This window comes from Nannospalax galili, unplaced genomic scaffold (assembly GCF_000622305.1).
Source record: "Nannospalax galili isolate Female #2095 unplaced genomic scaffold, S.galili_v1.0 scaffold206, whole genome shotgun sequence".
Lineage (NCBI taxonomy): Eukaryota > Metazoa > Chordata > Mammalia > Rodentia > Spalacidae > Nannospalax > Nannospalax galili.
In genome coordinates this window covers 5,724,691-5,745,001 of record NW_008358101.1, presented here as the reverse complement: position 1 = coordinate 5,745,001, position 20,311 = coordinate 5,724,691, and the positions used below count along the sequence as shown (strand labels likewise).

General features: G+C 37.0%; 1 protein-coding gene across 1 annotated transcript in view; it reads right to left on the bottom strand.

The window, feature by feature from the left end:
- Col19a1 (collagen type XIX alpha 1 chain) overlaps positions 1-110 on the bottom strand; it is a 409,660-nt gene extending 409,550 nt beyond the window's left edge. The window contains exon 1 of the mRNA XM_008856281.2: positions 39-110. The gene's annotated coding sequence lies outside the window, so the exon portion shown is untranslated. The remainder of the gene's footprint in view (positions 1-38) is intronic.
- Between the last annotated feature and the right edge of the window lie 20,201 nt (positions 111-20,311).

Below are 20,311 nucleotides of genomic sequence, written 5' to 3'. Positions count from 1 at the left end.
AGCGACACCAAGCTGAGGGGCAGAGCTGCGCAGCTTACCTTGGATCGGTGCTCCAGCCCTTCGGAGGCGCGGGGGAGTCCGGACAGCGCCGCCGCACCGCCGCCGAGTGGCCCGCGCCAGCTCCCAGCGAGTGGGGAAGCGGGACGCATCTCTGCCCTTATTCGTCCCTCCAGTGTGACCCTCCCACTCGGTGAGCACGGAGGACTCCGCAAGACGGTCTTCAGCCAACTCGTGCCCAGGTCTTCCTTGATCACAGTGTTGCCTCAGAGCCCAGGATCATTCATGCCTTTCAGGTTTCTGTTTTAATAGCAATTTCACAGAGGCAATGACGGTTGGAAACAGCGGCTTACTTTCTCACTTCTATGAAGAAGTGTCTTCAAAGTCTTGTGTGTGACATTCGTTCACAGGTAGATAATTGGCTTTTTAACAGTTGAGCTAAAAATAGAAAGGCTATCATTTATGTTTCATTTTTCATTTTCATGTCTGGAGTTTAAAGTTAATCAGAGTCTACCTGCCTTCTAAATCACCCTCGTATGTGCAGGTTTGTGTGGCTTGCCTTGTGTCAGAGTCCATAAAAGTATGTTGTGACTGTTAACTATATCTTTCACTGGACTGGTGCTACAAATAATGACTATATCTTTCACTGGACTGGTGCTACAAATAATGGTCTGAATTCTTTGAGAGCTCTTTCAATAGGCAAAGGTGACTTTTCCCTGCAGATCTCTATTGTAGGGAGGAGGTACACGAGAGAGAGAGAGAAGAGAGAGAGAGAGAGAGAGAGAGAGAGAGAGAGAGAGAGAGAATAAATATATAGTTTTCATATATGTGTTTGTACTAGTTTTTAACCTATATTTATATTCATATAGTTAGTGTATGTAGGTGTGAATTTTTAAAATTCTAGAATTCAGAAAACTAAGCCAGGAATTAGTGTTTAATGATTTTAGTTCTGTGATGCCACAGTTGGGGATGAAAAATATATATTGATCCATAATAGTGAAACTCATTAAGCCAAAGCATTATCTTACAACTGCAGAAATAAACGTCCTGTTTCAGAGTCAACAAATCAGGGAATGTATAAAAATCAGGCTGACAAAAATTGAAGTATTATTAAAAAATGTGAAAGATATCTCATTTCCATCTCATTGGAGGAAAACTATTACAGTGTCAACTGGTGGGTCTTATATGTTTCATCCTAATGAAAACACCTGCAGTTTGGGAGTTTGTACTCAGTGCTGTGAACCATGCTTTTGTGTCAGAATTTCAAGCCACCTAATGCGTTTCCTTCTCATATGATTTCCATCACTAATTTTTGGTTGACTGTGGAAAGAGGCCAAGGAGGGCAGATATCACATGAGTCATGCAGCGGGGATGGCATTTAAAAACATGATTCACAAGCCTTCACTAGACTTTTGGTGATTATTTCTATTTATTCAAGTATCCCTATTCAATTTATTTTCTCATTAAACAAATATACTTTTATACTCTCTATATACATAAAGCTTTATTTTTCTGACAGTATTAATGTAGTTGCATTCAACTAATTGACATTCTGTAAAATACAGCTTACTCCATTTTTCACAAACACTTCAATCATTTCATAATCCTTAAAGTATTTATGAAAGAGCTAAACACATTTCTGTTTCCATGTCCTTCTGTTATTCACAACACTGAGCCAACAAAATTTTGAAGAGTGAGAAATAAACAAATAGAATATAAAATTATTATTTATCTGTTGTTCTCTATGTTCTACATACACCAAAGTTTCCAGATCAATAAAGATTTCTCCTTTTCCTTTTAGGAAAGGGTTTGAATCTGGGATAGTTTTGCCATTCCAAACTATTATGTTCCTAGATTTTGGTCTTTTATCAAATTCTTAATGTTAAATTTCTTAAGTGACTTCAGGTAGAAAGACCATTAACAAAACACATTGTAATTATCTGAGTCAAATACAATTATAAATGATACCCTTGCTTCTGAAGCTGCTGCTGGCAAAAAAAATATCTGAAAATAACGGACAAATCAGACAAGACTCAAAAGTCCAATAGACAGCTTCTAACACTTTTAACTGTCAGTTTAGCTGTGTGTGTGTGTGTGTGTGTGTGTGTTTAAAATTTTTTAAAGGTTTAAGAACACAAACTTTAAACATTCGTGCTTCATGGAAGAAACAGTTAACTAGTTTATGATATCTAGGAGATAAACTCCACTTAAAGCATTTTGAAAGTTTCATATTTGTAATGCCACATATAGAAATTCAACAATTTAAGATAACATTATAGCCTGTGTTGATAGTTTGAGTATATTACATTTGTATGCGCTTGCTTTAAGCCTTCCCTGTCAACCTCTTCCATTTTATGCCTGTTTCTTCCCTTTTCTTCTGTTTTCTGCATCTCTACTCCCAGCTGCGTTCCGTTTCTTTTCCCTTTTGTTATTTCTTTTGCTTTTCTCCTTCACAGTTTCCATTTTCCCAAGAAGAATTTCAGCATTGCCCCCAGCTAATTTCTTAGTTACCAAACCATAAAAGTGTTCATTCTTTATTGAGTTTACAGGGCACAGCCATACATGACTTCCATACATGTCCAATGGAAATTCTTCAATGCATCCATAGTGGATGAACAGACGTTACTGTTAACTGTAATTACCAAATCTGACTTTTCACTGTTCCTATGCACATCCATTGTGTTCTCTCCTAGGCCACTCTTATGGTATGTTGTTCTTATCCTTATTAATTCTAACTTCTTTCTAGTTTCCAGAGTAGGCTAAGGCATCTTTTAATGCCGATTTCTAGTTTTGCCACTGTTTCTGAAAATTCTCTTCAAGGAGAAATTAATATTCCAGTGTGTGCTTTTCTCTTTGCTTCCTTTCCTGGAAGACATTCTAGCTCAGGATATGTACTCGGTTTAGAAATGAGAGGAGGAGGGGATCGCAGATGTCACTTTCTCTTGGTCTGTTAGCCCCTCTTCCTAGGATCAGTGACACTGAAAGGAAATATGATAAAAGACAAATGACTGGCTGGAAAGACAGCTTAGTAACATGCGTTCAGTTCTCAAAAAACAGTTTAAGAAAGAGAGCTAAATGCCCTAGTATAAAAAGAGGCACAAGAAAAATTGAGAGAGAATTTACACGAAAATATGAATGGTTAGTAAAGTCACAATAAAATATTCAATTTTATTAGCATGCAAAGAAACAGATAATTAGAAAAGAACCATTTCCTCCATCTATTTTTCATAGATTAATATTAGGATTACATGTGGTGTTGGTGGAAGCAATGATCATTCTCAACAGCTCTAGAAGTATGAAATGGTTCAGGCTTTCTAAAGGTCAACTTAGCCATGGGCATTAAAAATAAAAAAAAAAAAAGGGAAGGGGATGTTGACAGCATTGTAAATTCCTCTAAAAGAGTAACTATGTTTTTTTCTGACTTGGGATTATGGGGATCTTGAGTTCTTCCTTTAGCTTAGCTAAACTTATAAAGTTTCTACAGTGTATAAGTAACCTTAGTGTAATAAAATATAATAAACATGGTATCATATGTTGTTCTATCTTGGGTCTATTAATAAAGCTGCCCTGTAAATACTGTATTTTCTAAGCCATTTCCAGTAAGAATATTACAGATAAAATAAATATGAAATTTAATCCATTAAACTGAGTCTAGTGATTTCACTAGGACACAGACATTAACTAAACCATCTATTCATTCAACATGGATTTTCAAATCCCTTTTCTTTTTTGTTTTTGGGTTTTTTTTCTGTCTTTTTGAGACAGGGTCTCCCTGTAGCCCCAGCTGACCTGGAACTCGCTATGCAGAGGAGGCTGGCCTCAAACTCATAGAGATTCACCTATCTCTGCCTCCCAAGTGCTGGGATTAAAGATATGCACCACCACACCTGGTTTCAAATGCCTTTTAAGCTAAACACTATTGAGTATAAAGAGATGTGTTTAATGTGGTCCCACCTCTCAGTACTAAATATTTGATAAGAACACATGCTCATGTGTGTAATTTTAATGTGAAGAGAATATACAGTGTTATAAGCAAGGTAGATATAACATACCAAGAGAATTCAAAGTGGGAAACCATCTTGACATGCGGAAACATTAGGGTAAAATCTCAGTAGGCAAAATACACCAAATTTTTGTCAGTCTAAATGATCATACTTTCAAATCATTATAGACCTTAGTTCTGGGAAGGACATTGTAGTTAATTATGTGTGAAGTTAGAGGTTTATCTCTGAAAACATCGATGGAGAGTAAGCCCCTCTGCTGAGAACACAAGGTTTCTTATTTCATGATGAATTAAATCCTTTCCCTGGATTCAAAGTCCTAACTGTGTCACCCCAATCTGCTCTTATCAGTTCCCTTAAATGTACATTTTACCATAACCAGATCCAATGGCTTGTAACTACAGAATGAGCGTGTCTGCCTCCAGCTGAAACATGAAATGGCCATTGAAATTCTGCCAGTCAGTCAAGGGTATTTAGGTGTTATGGTTAACATGACTCCTTTCCTGCCTCCCTCCTTCCATACAGGCCCTCCCCGCCCTGCTCCTGTACAGCACAGTGTGTGCTGTTTTAGTGACAATCTGCGTTCCTCTGCCTGGCTTCACACACATTTCTACACCTGTCCTTCTGGCTTGATTATAAACTCCTTGAGGACTGGAATTGTGTCTTCTCGTTTTCAGTAATTCTCAGAGTGCCTTGTAAAATGAAACATTTTTTTCACAATATAGTTTGTTGAAATCTTTGTTGAAAGGAGGTCTGTGGAGGTTAAGTAAACAAGGACATACAATGTTTGATGACAGTATGGATTGTGTCTCAATGTGCATAAGAAAATGATAAGCTCCTTTTTTTTTCCTTCTATCTAAGTGAATTACTTCACTGATAAAAAAAAAATCACAGAAAAAATTATCCCCACTAAAGAAAGCTTCCCACATCAAAGATTGTGAGGACAGCATTACATCAAAACAAGACTGTCATTAGTCTAAAATGTCATCATATGTCCTTTTCACTTTTTCCAAATTTAAGGTTAATTTCCTTTGTAAAAACAAGAATGTATCGCTGTTTAAACTCTTGGTATTCTTAAAAAATAAAATAACCTCTTATTAAGGTTTGTTGTAATTCCTGAATGTTTTTAAGCAATACATCCTATCTACAAAACAATTTAAAAAAATAAGTCATTGTTGACACATCATCAATAAATATTTAATACATTATATTAGAAATATGTTGGGTTTATGTCATTAAAATTAAGATTTTTTTTAACTGAAGTACCTTTTGGGGACATTTGTTTTCAATTCAGAACTGACCTAGCTTGATCCATGAAACTCATAAAATCATATTTTTATTCATCAAATGCTATACATGGTGTTAAGTGCTTTGTACAGTTTATCCTTTAAATTCTTTACTGGCCCAGTTGTCCTGTGCTTACTGCTCAGGCCTAAGACTATGAACATGTTATGGGCAGAGTTGGAATTTGAATACAGGCCTGTCTCATTACGTAGTCAAGGGTTTTGTTCACTAGTATCTAGGACCTTGTCTTCAATCACTTTTCATTAAACTTTCGTCAAGCACCCATTTGCCTCTCAGTGCTACAATACTCAGCAGAATGGATTGGCAGGTGCTCCAGCAGAGCAGAGGACTCCACATCACCTGACAAAGTTACATCACACCCCTTACTAAATATTACAGAAAAGGAAAATGTAAAGTAAGCAATGCATCCCTGCCTAAGAAAGAAATTAATTTAATTTTTCATGTAGCACAGGCTGGTCTCAAACATACTATGTGGCTGATGATGACCTTGAACTTCTGATGATATTGCCTTTGCTTCCTGGGTGCTAGAATCACTTGGTTTTCTGTGGTGCTGGGGCTTGAATCCAAGGCTGAGTACACACCAGGCAAGGACCATATCAACTGAGCTACATCCTAGGAATTAATATAAATGAAAACTGTGAATGAGATTAGTAAGACCCAATGTCATTTTATTTTTTCAGATGCTGTGCTACAGTATGCTTTAGTCACTGTTGACATAAAGAACAGAAATTACAAGATAAAAACTAGGCAAAGAGCTTTTCTTAGCTGACTGTTCAACTAAGGCAAAGTGAGAAAATTTGACCTGACTCTGTTCTCTATCAGCAGTGACAGATTGACCTGTCTTTCTGATAGTCAAGAACATTCTTGCTGTCAAATTATTTTACCAAAAGCCTACTTTTGCCCATCTGAATATAAACTTCTATGTTTATAAAACCCCTTTCAAGTAACCATGAAGGTCATAAAACATAACAAGAGAAGAGAATAAATGACAGTTCATGAGTCTATTTAAGTCACTTCAGATGTTAACCAAAACCTATAGGTTTTCTTCCTTTTTTCCATACAGATGTGTTTTATTCTGTTTTTAAATTTTTATTTTATTTTTATGTATATATTTTGCCTGCATGTATGTAAGTGTACCATGTGCACACAATGCCCACAGAGGCTAAAAGAGGGCATTGAATCCCCTGGAACCAAAGTTACAGATGGTTATTAGCCATCATGTAGGTGCTGGGATCCAAATCCAGTCCTTTGCAAGAGAAGCCAGTGCTTTTAACTGCTGAGCCATCTCTCCAGTCCCTGGATCTGCTTTATTCTTACTTAAAAACATCTTAACTTTTAGTGTTTCAGGTAGCCACAGTAAAATTTAAGCCCACTATGTTCTCAATGGTTTGTTTTCACTGACTGCATGACAGATCCCCAATTGCAATCCTATCTCAAGTATGGTCACTGTTCAACTGGCCCTATTGTAGTATCATTACTGAGCTTTGACTCAGCCCTGGGGATGCTGACTACCTCAGGAGACAGCTGCTAGCCACAACAGAATACGGTAGACTGCATGTGTGCCACCATCCAACATTTATGGTGAACATCTAACACCTAGGGAGAGGGAACTAGGACTTAGGACCTTTGGGCAATTATCAGGTCACGATGGTGGAAACTTAATCTATGGCATTAGTACTCTTATGAAAGAGGCCTGGGAGAGACCCTTGGCCCTTCTATCATTTGAGGACACAGTAAGAAAATGGCAGTCTGCAGGGAGGCAGACTTTTTCCAGACACTGGATCTACTCTTATATTGATCTTGGACTTCTTGGCCTCCAGACTTGTGATGACTATCTTTCTGTTGTTATGCAATGTGTTAGTCAGCTTTCTGTTTCTAAAAAAAAAATACCTCACATAATATACTTCACAAAAGAGAAAAGCTTTATTTTGGCTTCTATTTTGGAGGATTCAACCCATGGACAATTGCCCTTGTTGGTTTGGATGATAAGGCAGTGCTTCATGACTTGGCACACATGAAGAGGAAGTTGCTCACCTCATAGTGGCTGGGAAGCACAGTTCCTTCCCTTTGAAAACATCCCCTAATCATGACCTCCAACTTCTTGCTATGCTCTACCTCTAGGATTTTCTACTACCTCCCAATAGCGATAGCACCATGGGATGGTGACAAAGCATTTAACATATGGCTCCTTGAAAGAACATTCCAAATCACACTATAGAATTTAATTAATTGCATTATGTTATCTCAGTCTGGTAAGATTCAGAAGAAGGCTTCTCCTTAATGTCAGTCAAATGTTAATGGCTTCTATTCAAATGCTAGTGTCACAGTAGGTATCATAATGGTGTTCTCAGGCCCTGTTCTGTCTCTTCACCCATGTAACATTAACCATTGCAACATAACAACCTAACCCTAAACTTCATAGCTGAAAAGAGTAGCCATTCCTTATTGCTCATGAATCTCCTGATTGAGGTTCTTCTTGTCTAGCCTGAGCCCAGCCATTCTCAGCTAGCTTCTCTCAAGTGGCCTCCATTAGCTGGCAGATCAGAGGAGAACTGACTGAAAGAAAGGTGGTTCTATTGGGATAAATCATCTCTCTTCCAGCAAGTCAGCCTGTTCAAGCGCTCGCAGATGTTTAAGACAAAACTGAAGATTATAAGGCTGCTTGAGCTTGGACATAGAACTGGCACATAGTCCTTCTACCATATTCTATTAGCCAAAGCATGCCACAAGGTCAGGTCAGAATCAGAGCTCCATTCCTTGTTGGGAAAAGTTTCAAAGTTGCATTGCAAGGAGCAAAGATGCACAGGGTAAAGAGGCAGGACTATTAATAATTTGTTTATAGTTAGAAGGTGCATTACAAGCATCTTGACTCCATCCCACCAGGGCTATGTCTCATATTATCTTCTAGATGTCTGTTTCCTCTAGAACTGCCCATCAGTTAATTCAGGTCACACTCACATGAGGTCATTGTGTTACAATGGCAGGAAACCCCATGGGGAGAAATAAGTAGAGAGGATGAGAATCTCTGGCCTGATGAAGATCTTGACTTCCCCATTTTTCCAAGTTGGTCACCCCCAGGAAGGCAGATTCACCTTAAGTCATGCTAAAGCAATGTGTGGAATATCTAGTGTATTAATGAGATGGAGAAAATTTCCTGCCCAGAATCCATACCCCCTAGTGCAATGCTTCTGGACCCAGGCACAGACAACTTTCTGTAAGTCTTCTGAAAAGTGTAGCCTCATTTTCTTATTTCTATCTCTTTTCTAAGTGTGCTTTCCTTAAGTATGCTCTGAACTGCCCCAACGTTTTAGTTTTGGGTTTTGTTTTGTTTTGTTTTTTATTTTTTCTCTAAAGCTCCCTTCCCCTCCATACCATGTGGCTGCTAGGTGTCTGACCTCCAAGCTGACTCTAAACAAGTATGACTTTATGTTTACTTTCCCTTTGTCCTGCATTCTCCTCCTCAAAACAGCTACTGGGGTTAATGGCTTGTCTGACCTGAGGGTTTTTCTTCAAGTTCTAATAAAATTGTCCTAAAGCTTCCATTTGAATCCCTTCTTAAATTCTTTTATGAATGAGACTAAGAACCCTAAAAGGAGCCCTGGTTTTTCCCCTCTATCATTGAAAATCAAAGAGGTTCTCCAGATCAAACTTTCATGGACATGAGGAGGACTAAGGCATGGGCTTCCTTGCCCTGTTCTTAGAACACAGAAGATAGTGTGCTCATGTTCTGTTAATGTATGGAAAACTACAGAGCAAGAAGTAGTCTTGCCCCAAGTTTTCCAAAACATTCATTATAAGCCTAAGGGTCATCAGATCAGTACCTCAACAAGAGGAAGGAATCTAGGGTCTTGTCATTCCTTTCTTTTGCCACGGCTTCCATTGCTTTGCTAGTGATAGACTATCAAGTCAGTTCAGCCATCCTTAAACCATAAGGAGCCTGAGAGGGTAAAGCAACTTTTGTCTACACCTTTTGGGAAATTAATATCTTTATAAAAAGTGCTGTTGGGGCTGGTGAGATGACAGTGGTAAAGGTTATTCCTGCCAACACTGATGACCTGATAAAATGTTTTAATTAAAAAAATTTTTTATTTATTTTTATTACTATTATTAATATTAGGTGTTTTTTTGAGACAAAGCCTCCCTGTACCCACAGCTGGCCTGGATTGGATTCACTATGGAGACCAGGCTGGCCTTGAATCCCAGGCTGGGATTAAAGGCGTGTGCGACTATGCCTGGTGTTTTAATTTTTTTAAATGCTGTCTATTGGGGGCTGGGCAGATGACTCATTGGATCAAGTGCTTCTCATATAATCATGAGGACCAGAGTTTGAATCTCTGTAAGACTATAAAAGTGGAGGCATGGAATCACAACAGTTGGATAAACAGAAAGAACAGGACATTCCCAAGGTAAGCTGACTGACTAGACTAGCCAGAATTGCTGACTCCAAGTTTAGAAAAAGACTCTGCCTCAATTAAAAAAAAAAAAAAAAAAAAAAAAGTGGGGCCTGGAGAGATGGCTTAATGGTGAAGAGTTCTAGCTGCTCTTGCAGAGGACCCAAGTTCAAGTCCCAAACCCACAATGAGGGCTAACAATCATCCATAACTCCAGTTCCATGGGATCCAATGCTGTCTTCTGACTTCTTTGGGTGCACTTACATATATGCAGGCAATACACTCATGCACATAAAATAAATACAATAAATAAAATATTTTTTTAAAAAGTAAAGAAAGTGAAAATTGTTTGATAAAGATATCCAAAGTCAACTTGAGGTCACACATGTGCAGCCACACACATGTGAACATACACATGTGAAATGTGAATGCACACCTTTGACTAGATCTAATAAGGTCTATTAAATTACCAGTAAATAATTACTATTGTATACTAAAAAATGTAAGAAAGTACTAGAGAGTTTCATCAGAGGATGATATGAACTGATTTTGGTTTTTAAATTTTTATTGTTTTTCCCTTTGAAGAATTGATTAGAACAAGGCAAACAGAAGCAAAGAGATGTTTTATGTTCATATGTCTATACAAGAGGGGACTGCCTCCTGTGTGAAGACAGCGGTTATGAAGGGTAAGGAGTAAACAAATTCAACACACAGTTCAGAATTAGACTTACCATGACTTTCCAAAGCTCTGGATGGAAGGCCTGAAGAAAATAGGCCACAACCAACCTGTATTTCAGAAATACAAACGACCTGTTGTGGCTCTCATATAAAATGTCCCCCACAAGCTCATGTGTTTGAATGCTTGGCCCCCAGTTGGCAGTGTTGTTTGGGAGGTTGTGGAAGCTTTGAAACATGTGGCCTAGCTGGTGGAAATGGATAACCTGAGATCAGCCTTGAAGGTGCTGTCCACTTCCTGTTTCTGCCCTGGCTGGCTGTTCCCTCCCTGATCTAACAAGATCCTGCCACCATGTCTCTCCCACCATGATGGATTATATATATATACCCTCTAAAGTTCTAAGCCAAAATAAATCTCTCTTCCCTTAAGCCGTCTCTGTCAAATATTTTGTCATGGTGACGAGAACATTAACATCAACCTTAAAAATTGTTTGGCCCAATTATGTTTCCATGCACACTTTAATCAATAAAAATGAAACAAAAAGTTTTAAAATTCTCAGCTCTTAGGAAAGAGGATAAAAGAGAAAACATCTACCATAAATGATAGACAGGTCCACCCATTGCAATCTGTATTAGCGTACCAAAGGAGCTGTGGAACCAAGAGATTAACTATTACACCTGGGGGAGGAGGGCAAGTAAGGTACAGAGGAGGAAAGGTGACCTGGAATCACATCCTCATGATTAAAGTCTGAAGGGACGAGTTCTGCAAAAGAAACCAGACTTTTTCCCACAGAAGGAAGGCTATTAATAGCTCTTGGTCCCTGAACCTCAACTAGAGTTGTAATAGCTTAAAACGTTCTTGTTCCGATCACACCAGACAAATGAGGAGAGGAGAAAAAGAGGCGGTGGGAGAGGCAAAAGGAGTCCAGAAAAAGATCTTAAGCCATGAATTTTTTTTTCTTTTTTCTTTTCATGAATCATAATTATCAACACACAGACTCTTATAGATAAACAGAAATAAAAAGGGAAAATTAAGCTCTGTATTTTAGAGTTGTTTTATGGGTTTAGAGAAATAAATCAAACAAAAATACCATGCTAATCCAGTGTTTAGGGATTTTATTTTAAATAAAGAAGATTGAACAAGACTTAGCAAAATGCTATTTTAGTGCTTTTTAATATTTAGTTGAGTACTAAGGCCTTAGCTACTAGACAACTCGGCACCTTCTTCAGTCTTTTTGGGGAGCTCATACTCTGTGCAAAAACCAGATCTCCTACAGTGTTAGGGTGCAATCAGTGGGGAAATAAAGATCATTTTCCTAACATCTCTTCATTTATTTAATAATCATGCAATGCTTGGGAGACTGTGGACTTATTTTAAGAAAAGATGAAAATAAACTAGTTACAAAAAAAATAGTATTTGGTATAATTTTTTTTTTTTAAATCGAGGCTCCAATAGGGATCATGCAAACAAGTTGAATTTAAAATAAAACTTTTTATTTTAGAACATCTTGTATGTACACATGGGAAATATATTTTTGAACTTATTTACAAACAGCTGGATATTTTCTTCAAATGATAAAAAGTCAGTCAGTTTTAGGCCTTTGTCTGTGCCTCATCTCATTGTGTTTTTCCATGGCTGTGGTCTGTAGGGAGAAAGATCTAAGAAGATTCTACATCTGTGACAAAGAAGCTTTTCAGCTGATTGTACACAGAGGAGTTTAAATAGGGTGACCAGATCATTTTCTTTCCAAATGGGGAGACTCTCAAGAATGAAAGGAAGCTTTATGAAAATTATAATGGGACAATAGACATCAATACCTACATAATGACCCACTATTGAAGACATGCAACTTACCACCAAAATGTCAAAAGACAGAAGGGCCTACTATACTTACCTTTAGATTTAGAAATTATTTCCAAGAACCAAATTTGGCTTGTGAGTAATTATGAATAAGGAAAAGACCTGATGATTGTTCTAGTGTTCCAAGCTTCTGTGTTGATATTGTCTGTCTGCCACCTTATCTCTAGGCACTAGCATTCCTTCATGCCCATGCTACTGGGCTATATGTCTTAACAATTCTAAAATAATTCCCTAGATGCTTGGAAGATGTAAGTGTTTTTCTAAGCACCTTCTTCCAGAACATGACTATGCTCTGGGCCAAATTGAGTCTCCTATTCTAACATCTATTTGCTGCATATTTAAGGTAATACCATAGTCTTTAATCCTGTTGCCCAATTTCTTCTTGGTTTTATATTGGCCCCCACATAAATGATCTAATTATGTAATTAGAATTGCAGGTACATTTTATAATGAAAGCAAAAGTCCTCAACCCTGGATTATGTTACTGCATTCTGTGAAAAAAGTAACGACCTTTTAGAATGCATGTATGTGTTTTTCTCAGAGAATGCTGAATGCCCATTGTTGGGCTTAAGGAATCCTCATAAAGAAAGATTGTGTACTATAAAAAATATTGGAGAGCATGAATAAGAGTGATCAAATGCTATGTGATACCAAGGAGAACACATGCCCAAGATGGCTTCTTATAAAAAAGGGGGCATTTACAATTTGCAGCTGGCTTTGGTTAATACCTTGGTAATTTACAAGGTTGAAGCTATTTGGCTTTCTGTTTTAATTGGAGGCACAAGAGAAAATAGACTCTCCATCAAACATTCAAAAGAAGCTCAAATGTCACAGAGCTTTGCATACAGCATGATAGATATATAACACAGGCATATATATTCATACATACATCCTAATTTTAAAAATATTTAATTATACTGTTTACTTCTTTGGAAACAGCCATTAACAGAACAGACAAGATTGTATGTCCCTGACATAATAGTAATGAAAAAGTTCACTGAGATAGAGATAATTCCAAATCTTCCCATCGGTATTTCTGTATTAACCAGTTACAAACAGGCAAGAATGGCACTTCTAGATGAAATGAATACATGACAATCGTCACATGCGCCAATGTTGTGTCTGATCAGAAAACTGAATTCCACTTTTGTGAAGAATTATCTCCCAGTGTCTTTGAAGAGTTGAAATCCTTCTAAAAATGCATCTTTAATATATATTCAGCACTGATTTATTCAACAAATATTTATTGAGTGCTACCATGTGCCAAGCACAGTTGTGGTCTTGAAGACACAAAAATGAACAAAATGAATTTTCTTCCTTCGTGGAGCTTATACTGAAAGGGAAGAACTGGGTGGCATTGCAGAAATAAAGGAATGTTATACAGTATGTCAGAAAGTGCCCCACTTCCTGAAGAAGAGAAGAATAACAGAAGAAGAGAAGCAGGAAAGAGACAGTGCTGCTGAGTGTGGGTCAGGATGGCATAGTTAGTGTCTCTTTATGAAAGATTTTCTGGAGACCTCAATGGAAGAGCAGCATTCGAGTAGGAACCTGAAAGAAGGAAGGGAGTCAAGTACTGAGATACTTGGGATAGGAGAGGAGACTGCTGTAGGCATAGTGTAGCAGTCCTGAGTTAGGAATGTGCCTGGGGTTTTCAGCAAGCGCCACAGATGTCAGCAACATGAAGCAAAGAGAAGGGATAGGAGAGGGTGAAAGACTGAGAGACTGTGTGCCATGTGGCTTCTACTGCAGAGAAGAGGTTGCTGATAAAAGAAATGCTCATTTTAGTCTATTTATCCTGTTAAGTTCTTCCCAGGCTTTTTCTTTCTAATCCTTATGATTATCAGACTATATGTATAAAATAAGATTGTCCTGATATTTTTGGTAATTTTCTTTTTGGCAGAGGATATAATATCCACTCACTGAGGTGGCATTCAAAGGAGAGGCAAGAACACTTATTCCAATTCGGGAATGCATGATATATTTAGGTGCTAGACAAGTGAAAAATTTCCTAACTCAATGCTGTAAGAAGGAAAAGGCATTCTCTCCTGTTTATGTATAGAACTATGTTCATTTAATAAGTATATTTGCTTTTTAAAATCTATTCCTAGCAAATGAAGAAATTAAACTTGCCTCAAATTGCATACAGTCTTTTGAAATTCTGTATTTATTGGCAGCTAGGTTATAGATTTATAAGTAAGAGTAGATATTTCCTTCCAGGATAGAAAAAGGCATCAAAGAAGGTAAATTAAACCTCCAGGAACAAATAATATTTTTGTCATATATATGTGACAAAAATATAGATAAGCTTAAAAGGTTTTAATTATCCACTGAAAGACTTTTTCTGTACTTATGTTTAAAAATCTTAAAATCATAGTCACATAATCATGAATGAGCTGCAGGATCAGACAGACCTGGGTTTGAGGTCATCTTTTGATACTTTCAAGTAAGTAATTAGTCTTATTCTAAATGCTTACTTTACAGAGAATTTATAAGGATTTTCTCATTTATATGGAATATTCAGAAAGCTAACAAACAAATAGTACTGCAGTTATCTTTTCCCTCTTTCCTTACTTCTTAATCCCCAAATTTAGGCAATCACTATTTCCTATTATCCTTTCACAAGAAAAGATATGAGTTTGATTCCTTTATCTGAATTTCTGAAACAATTAACCAAAGAACTCATTTATTCATTGAACCAGTCCTTACTGAACACAAAGAGAGCAACAAAGACGACCCAGAGGTGCCATTGAGATTTTAGCCTGAATTGTACTCCCTTGAATACTAAATTTAGGTAAAATATCTCCTAGCATGTTGCATAATGCCAAATATTAGGGTGATTCAGCCAAAGATGTAGTCTTATAAAATTTGAAACAAACATACAGATAATTTTGTATGAACTTTTTTCTTTCAGTTAAATTTGTGGTTAGGTATAGATCAATATTATAAGCTGTTGCTTCAAATAGCAAAAACAGAATAGTATTGCTAATTGCAGTAAGAGTCCTTTTTATTAGGTAGATGAAAAGCAACAAGGTGGGAAGCTCATATATAGAAAGACAGTTATGGTCAGAGGTTGCACTGGAAGATACTGGAATTGAAAAGCATGAAAAAAATCACTATGAACAATATGCCAAGTATTTTCTAGCAGAAACTGAATTATATGAACAATGATCAGGTGCACACTGTAAAAGTAAACACACACACATGCACACACTGAGTAAAGGTAACTGAATAAGTGGGCTTTAACAGTAAATTGCATGCAGTAGAAGGAAACTGGTCAAACTGGTGAAGACCAGTTAATTTAAGATAGAGTTAACTGAGACAAAATGAAACATCTCGTTTTTGTGCATAAGTAGTGTTTCCAAAGAAGAAACAGAAAATAGATCAACAGCACATGTGGAGAGAATAGGGGTTAATACTTTCCAAGTCTGATGAGAGACATAAAAGTACAGTTTCAAAAACTGATATAAATCAAAAGATGGCAGTCATAGAATTACAGGTAAAAATGCAAAACTAAAAGTATATGAAGGTTCAAAAAGTCCTCATTTCAAATGGGTAACAAGATTAATAGCATATTTCTCAATATAAACAGTGCAAGCCTAAAAGTAGTGTAATAAAATTGTTGAAGTATTTGAAATAACTACCCTAGAAGTCCAGACCCCAACTTATCCTTGAAACCAAAGACAAACCAAAAGCATCTATAAACAAAAGCAAGGTGTTTCCAAACCAAACATCCTAAAAGAATCCAGGCACAATGAAAATTATCCTAGTTGATAGCATAAAATCCCTGGAACAAAATAAAAATAAAAGTCATTTAAATAAATGGGTAAAGTCAAATAAGTTCTGACTGATCAAATCAAAAGGTAATAGACTGCTTAATTTAAGAACATGTATTTTGGGCTGGCAAGGAGGTCCAACAGGTAAAGGTGCTTGCTGACAAGTCTGATAAGGTTGATCTCCATGACTCACGGTAGGAGAGAAATGACTCCTACAAGTTGTCCTTTGACCTCCACATGAGCGCCATGGCACAACTGTACCCTCCCCACATAAATTTTTTTTGAATTTCTTTTATGAAATTCAAATTTCTTTTGTGTACATGTGAATTTCATACGATGTGTTTTAATCATATTTAGAGTCCCTCCCACATCTACACCCTCTCTTTCTAATCTAATCCCTCCCACCAAATTTTTGTATACACACACACTATACATATATATATATTTATTTATTTATATTTATGTAAAGGCCTATAGAGTCAGATTTGTGTCCTCCAATGCCCTACAGGGTGGGTTCAACCACTGACACCTGGTCAACCTACTGAGAATCTCATTCTTAAATGAGACTGAATTTCCCCTTCCCAGAAGTTATTGGTTACCAGTAGTTCCTCAGATAGGATTGGGGTTTCTTATTCCCTTCCCAAAGTCTATGTTGGGATGCTGTCTGGCTTGAGCTTACATGGGACTTGTCCATGTTGTTAGCATTGCTGTGAGTTCATATGAGCATCTTCTCAACTCACTGGAAAACGCTGCTTCCTTGTGGTCATTGACCTCCTCTGGCTCTTACAATCTTTCCTCTAGGTCTTTTGAAATGATATCTGAGCCTTGGGAGAAAGAAGTTTGATATAGGTGTTCTATCATGGATAAGCAGTCTGCAGACTCTTATTCCCTGAACATTGGCCAGTTGTGATTCTCTGTACTCATCACTATCAGTTGTATAACGAATCTTCTTTGCTTAGAGCTGACAGATGCATTAATATACATGTATAACAATAAATCATTAGAAATCAGTTTAATACTATATCACCTAGAAGAATAATTGTATTAGGCTTTCTCCCATGACATGTGGGCTATCTAGCCTTGGGTATCAAGGTCCGGTATGGGCTCCATCTTATGAAGCTGATATTAAATCCAATTAGAAACTAGTTGGTTACTCCTTTAATATTCACATCAATAGTGCACAATTAAGTGTATCTTCCAGGCCAGTTGTTGTTGTAGCTCACAGGATTCACAGTTGGGTAAAGTTCATGCTAATTCTTCTCTTCCAGTAGCTTGCATAACACCTTCCAGAACTATGAAATCTAGGCAGAAGAGATGAGGCTTTGAAGTCAGCATCAACCATCTTCATTTCTCCCTCTTTGTTCTACAATTAATGTTTGAAATGTCCTCAGCCATAGGATCTAGCCATGAAGTTCTGGTGGGTAACCAAGAGAAGTGGCAATAGCCAGTACTGTTTGAGAGTCTATGGGATGCCTGCTCAATTGCTTCAAAATAAGTCTATTTCTGGCATTGGGCTTTTACTTTGCAAGCTTAGGGTGTCTAGTTGGGGCAATGTCCTCCCTCTTGTTATAAGCTAACTCCTTTAATCATATATTTTTTTTACAATGGTATATTTCCATATGTCTCTTTCTGAAGGTTTTTAACATTACTTATTCCTCCCTATACTCCCTCCTCTGCCCTGCCCTCCCATTCCTTACTCCATTTAACCCTTCCTTCTGTATTCTTCCCCTTTCTCCTAACTTTACATTCTACCTCTCATTCCAGAGAGCACCCCCACCTTCCCATGGCCATTTATTAATATTTTACCTCTCTGAATTTTGAAATTTAGACATGCCTATCTAAGATTTCAAAGTCAGCATCCATCTGTAAGAGAGAACATGGAGTTTGTTTGTTTGTTTGTTTGTTTGTTTAGTTGGTTGGTGTGGATTATCTCACTCACAATGATTGTTTCCATCCATTTACCTATGAATTTCATAATTTTGCTTTTTAAGAGGTGAATAATATTCAATTGTGTATATGTACCAAATTTCATTATGCATTTGTCAGTTGATGGAGATCTATATTTTTTTCTAGTTACTGGCTATTATGAAGAGTAGTGGACATGGATGACCAGGTATTTTTGTAGTAGAGTATAGAGTCTTTTGGGTATATACTCAAGAGTGATATGGCTGGATCGAATGTTAAATCAATTTATAGCTTTTTGAGGAATCTCCACACTGATTTCCATGGGACTTGCATCAGTTTGGCAGTCCCACCAGCAGTGGATAAGTGTTTCCCTTTCTCCACATCTTCACCAGCATTTGTCATTGTTTGTTTTATCTTAGCCATTCAGAGAAGGATAAGATGAAATCTCAAAGTGGCTGTAATTTGCATTTCCCTAATGACTAAAGATGTTGAGCATTTTTAAAAGTATTTCTCAGCCATTTGTGTTTCATTTTTAGAGAATTCCCTCTTCATCTCCTTGCTCCAATTTTTAATTGGGTTCTTTGCTTTTTTATATATTTAGGGTTTTTTTAGTTCTTTGTATATTCCAGATACTAACCCTCTGTCAAAGGTATAGCTGGTAAAATTTTTTCCCATTTTGTAGGTTGCCTCTTCATCAGATGTTAGCATTCTTTGCTGTACAGAAGTGTCGTAGTTTAATGAGGCTCCGTTTGTCAATTGGACTTAATGCTTGTGCTGGAGGAACACTGTTCAGAAAGTTTTTTCCTGTGCCTACTTCTCGTCTATCTGAGCCATGATATCAGTACTTCTGTTGAGATATTTGATCCATTTGGAGTTGAGTTTTGTGTATAGTGAGAGATAAGGATCTAGCTTCATTCTTCTATGTGTTGCTACCTAGTTTGACCAGTACCATTTTCTGAACATGCTGCCTTTTCTTCAATGTGTGGCTCCTTTGTCTAAAATCAGGTGACTATAAATGAATGGATTTAAATCTAGGTCCTCGATTCTAGTCCACTGATCAATGTGCCTGTTTTTATGTCAGTACATGCTGTTTTTATTACTAGAGCTCTGTAGTACAATTTGAGATCAGGGATGGCCCTACCTCCAGCAGTTCTTTTATTGTTCAGGATTATTTTGGCTGTCAGTTCTTTTATTGTTTAGCGTGTGTGTGTGTGTGTGTGTATGTGTGTGTGTGTGTTTCCATATGAAATTTTGGATTATTTTTTCAGTATCTGTAAAGAATTGTGTTGGAATTTTAGTGGGTATTGCATTGAATTTGTAGTTTTTGGCAGGGCAGACATTTTCAAAATATTAATTCTACTGATCCATGAGCATGGGTGATCTTTCAGTCTTCTGGTATCTTCTTCAATTTCTTCAATCATAAATTTTTTATTATGCAAGTCTTTCAGAGATATGTATATTTTTGTATTGCACATATATACATGTGTAAAGTACTTTCTATGTATGTGTGTTAATAATACAAAAGAAGACAGTGTCCCAAGGTCATTGAGTTGTTTTACAGCAGTGCACAAACTAAATTTCATGGGTCTGTATAAGTTAAGCATTTATGTTCTATGTTCTGACAGGCTTGTCCAACCTCTTGACATTAGTACATGACATTGTCATCTACAGATTTCATGCTCAAGAGTTGCATAATCAAGGTCCTGAAAAAGAATCCATAATGAAATCTCAAAATGTTTTATGTAAGCTCACAATTTTGTGTTTAGCCACCTTCATAGCTCTCCTTGCATGCAGCCTGCTGGCAGCAGGTTGGACATGCCTGTTAGGATAGCCACTTTCACAAATTAGCAAAAGAATATGTGCTTGATGGACCAAGAAATGGGGAAAATGAAATTCAGAAGTGCTTGAATAATTTAAAGAAGGGAAGTAAGGAATAAAGCATTTATAAATTAAAAAATAAGCAATTGAAGTGCTCTCTTTGTAGATAATGTAGTTGAATGGTAGACAGTTTTCCAAATTTTTTGATGCAGTAGTTCCCCTGTTTCTAACATAGAGGGTATATTCCAAGACCCCCAAGAGCATGTTTGAAATGACAGACAGTACTAAATTCTATATATTCTATGTTTTTAACCTATGTATATAAACCTATTAAACATTTCAATTCATAAGCTAGGGGGAAAAACATAACTAAAAAGTCTTGTGTGATGTTGAACATTTAACATTTTGCTTTTTAAAAAATAACATTTTTTTGAGAATTTCATACATGGTACTGTATTTACATGATTTCCACCCTTCCCTCTACCCCAACTACTCCTTCTATTCCTCCCCCAGTGTCCTGACCTCTTCTTTAATTATTGCTGTTACATAAATACATATGTGTATTATATGAACAGGTTACTGAGT